Here is a 4,354-nt window from a genome sequence, read left to right as displayed (position 1 = left end):
CTACTGCTGCTGAGTTCCTTTAAGTTGACTGTATACATACGGTATCAGTACATTAGTCAAGGAGATGCCATTTCACTACAGATGATAATAAATGCAACCAAAGTAAATGATTTGGCATCATCTATTTCAGGTAGTTTATTCCATATGTAGAACATACTTACACATACTTTCTTCTTAGATGTACATAGTGTACAGTATAGATTTGTACACATTTACAGCGAGAAAACTGCATACCTGCACTGTATATTAAATTAACAAAATAGTATGGACTGTCTGTTCGGGAGGATCGCACACACACACGCACACACACGCACACACACACACACACACACACGCACACACACACACACACACACACACACACACACACACACACACACACACACACACACACACACACACACACACACACACACACACACGCGTGCGTGCGTGCGTGGAAGACAAAGAGCTGCATTATTTATTCCCCCGAGCTCCAACTAACCCACACTCTGAAAGCCACACCACAGACCCAGATCCACAAAGCCTGTTGCTGCTGCATCAAAATGGCCAACTCTCCCCTCCCTTTATCTGCTACCTGAACAGAAGTCGGCTGTCTCCCCTCATCCAGACCATACACACTGGTTTGACCACGTATCCATCTTTTGCAAGTTTGCATTTGGAACAATTTAAACGGATGCATGTCTCCCAGATGTATTGAAGGGTTGAAGATGTGCAACAGGCTACGTCTTGCACCTTCAGATTGTTTCAAATTCCTCAGTTCATTGCAGAAAATCTATTGTCTGCATTGCCTATTAATCATCTCAACAGGCTTTATGAAGAGTATAAATGAGGTTCTAAGCAGGTGTCTCTGTCCACCTTCTGTGTAAACAGTATAAGCCCAGTGTTGCTGACTCACTGCAGTAAAACACATTAGAGGTTGATGCATGAAACGTAACTACCACCTGTTCGCTCCAGACACTGAGCTGACAAAAATAATGGGTATAGTTGTTTCCTCTGCTTCAGGATGGCAGCAAAGGACACACAAGCAAATACTTGAAACTCATGATGATGTTTACTGGAGTATTGACGGCTCATGTCATTTGACTTTTCAAAAGAAGTTGCGCGTTTAACATGGGGGTTGAAGTTTATGAATCAAGGGATTTGTCTTGATTGTGTTGGTGTGAAAGGGGCATGAATTCAGGAAAGGTCTCTGTATGCATAGGGCATTTTAAATCCCCATTCAAAAACGTATTGATTTATGGTTTAATTAACTAACTGACAACACTCCGGGTTGCAATCCGGCTTGCAATCCTTATTAAACAAACTAGTTATTGTCAGGGATTTCTGCCCTAAGTTCATACAAGAGACCACAGGAAACTTCTTTGATCAGAGGTTAGTTTGTTTAATGAGGATTGCAACCCGGAGTTTACACTTACAGTAATTTTCAAGTAACACACTCAGTTCAAAAGATGGTGTTTTCCCTTTTTATCCCCTACTGAGGATCACCCCGCCCAGGCTGATGTCCCTTAACCTTAATACCATATAAGCTCATAATTAATAGTTGCCAATACAATGATGTCCCTGCTAGGCGGAGTTCAGCTTATTGTTATTTGCAGTTAGTTTCCCAATCCTGTCTCCTATTGCTATCATGTGCTAGCAGAAGTAAGACTGGAACATGGTATCAACAGGAACTGAAAGTATAGTTTTAACAAACAGGCACATGACTTTTGTACAGTTGACCTCTTCATGCACTTACAAAGTGTCTACCACTGATTCTTAATACCAACATAAAGCAAAACATGAATCCTTGAACAGGTGTTCCTATAATGTACAGATAAGACATAATTCATTTCACTCACCGCTTTGGAGGTACTACCTCCAACACAAACATTTCAATCAATTAATTTGGTTCACAAGGGAATGTAGCACAAATACGACAATCATCTCTTTGGCACATAGCATAATTAAATGGTTCCATATGATGTTCATGTCTGGGTATGGCCACAATAATAAGGGTCAGCATGGTGGAAATGACCATCGACTCTAGGACCACGGCTTCCCTTTAATCTACAGTTGCCCCTCTTAGGAGAACGTTTACAAACCAAATGGGCCATCAGATCAATTTGTGCCCGGTGCTCAGGGTATCGATCAATATCATCAAATTTGAATTTGCTAATATAGGTCAAATAGATTAGGATCAGGTTCACTCTCAGGATCAGGGTTCAACTTCTCCATTCACCAGAACATGCTGAGAATAGTGTCAACATCTTAAGTACACTACTTCTTTACCCATGTCATACAGTTATTAACATACTAAGAACATACTCAAATCAATCGGTCAGTTTTCAAAAATCTTTCAGTACCCAAATCATAATCAAAACCCAATTAATTATCCAACCCAAAATTAGAATGACAATGCTTCGGTGATTGGTCCTAGTACTCAATGTTAAAAACCCTCAACATAGCACATCGACACTGGCAGAATGTATATTTATATTAATAAACAGCATAATTATCCATAATTATAGTATTCACTTTTTATCATGATTATAACCACAGATCAGTATCCCAATGCATCCTTTAATCTAAATTATTAAATTTAGCAGTGTGTTAGACCTCCACGATCAACTTGATACCCCAAATTGAAGGCAAGCTTAGGTCAATTTTGGGCACAGTAGACCCCCCCCTTTCAGGCACTCAATCTTCTGGGGTCTCTTCATAGTCTTCTTCAGATAGCTTCATAGTGCAAGTGGATGGCCCATGATAATGTCCCAATTTCAATGTCTCACCCTAGCCAACCAGCATACCAGCAACATGAGAGAAGTTTTGGAACGGATCTCTCTCCATGCTTACTCCACGTGTACTCATGTCGCACTCCTGAGAGAAAAGGCATGCGAGAAAAGCAGTTGATAGCTTTGATTGGATGCTGTACACCGGTTGCTGGCTCGGACTCAGGTCTCTCGGTAGAAGTGATGCGGACAGCGCTCTCGATACACTCCTACATATCACTATTCCCCATTTTTGACCCAAGACTCACAATGTGAGGAATGTGTTAAAATAACAAAACACCACTACTGGTTAAAAATAAAACAAAACAATTTCAAATAATAAAATCGAATTAGAATCACTACCCATAATAACTGCATAAAGAAAGAAATTGTACCCATACAGTCATAGGAAAACAGACTGAAGACAGCCTGCCCTTATTCAAAGGCAACGCCCACTTCTTCTTCCCGTTGTTCCGAATCACACATATGGCCATGACCTATAAACTTCATCATCATTTTCAGTATTATAAACAACCTTGAAATCAGTATTTATTATAAAATTCCTTTCACAACACTAATCAATCCTCAGCTATTCACTTCAGTCCATCTTATCCTTAATGTGATTTGGGCTTACTGCAGGGCTTTCTGAAAAGGTACTGGGATTGAGACGTAGGGGGACAGCGTGACAGCCATGTTGAGGAGTGGGAGGAGTATGTGGTGTGTCGGTCCGAGGGACGAGATGTGGGATACAGTGGAGACATGACTACCCAAACAGGTATTTCAACTACAGTGCAATGAATCACAGAGCGATGAAAGCAGTGCTGGTCAACACATGTGGAGGAGGCACCACAACATTGTCAAGGGGCTCCCAGAGAACAGCAGCAGCAAGGAGGTAAAAGTCTGGCTGAAAAAGCACCTATTTAACAGCTGCATGTTCATGGTAAAGAAAGAGGCCAGGACTTTGGGGGAGGCTCTGACCTACTACATAACTTTGTGTGTCCTGGTCTTGATCCTATCCACACAAACAGAAGTAGATTAGCTACGATTAGTATGTCAGATCACAACTGTCATTGTAGATATGGGGAAGAGAGTGTCAATGGCTTGCTGACATGAGAAGGTCTGAAAATGGTGTTGCTGTTTTTGGGATACTGCAAACGGCAACTACATGATGACTGCAGTGTTAAACCACTGGAGAAATATCTCTCTGAGTGTGCAAAAATAGTGCAGAGTGTTTGTAAACTGGTTGCGTTGGGCTCACTGTAAACGCCTGCATGTTCAGACGCCTTGTTTGGCCACAATGGATTTTTCCTCAGAGCAGCCTTGTTTCACCCAAAGTCAACACTCCCTTACAAAAAAAAACACTTAACAAATTTGCAGTTTTCAAATGTTAAGCTTAAATTTCACACATGAAGCCGTATTTCCCCGTGTGTTACATTTAGAGTTCACATGGTAACACCACCTCTTCTCACGTGAGAAGAAAAACATGTTTTCACTTTCACACGTGGAATTGCAAGTTCACACGTGAAAGTGATTTACATGTGAAAATCTAATTTGCAGTTCTACATGTAAGACTATGGAATTGCAAGTTTACATGTACTGTGGTG

This window comes from Oncorhynchus mykiss, chromosome 11 (genome assembly GCF_013265735.2).
Source record: "Oncorhynchus mykiss isolate Arlee chromosome 11, USDA_OmykA_1.1, whole genome shotgun sequence".
In the NCBI taxonomy this organism is placed as follows: Eukaryota; Metazoa; Chordata; class Actinopteri; order Salmoniformes; family Salmonidae; genus Oncorhynchus; species Oncorhynchus mykiss.
The sequence above is the reverse complement of the archived record's forward strand: the minus strand, read 5'-3'. Positions refer to the sequence as shown.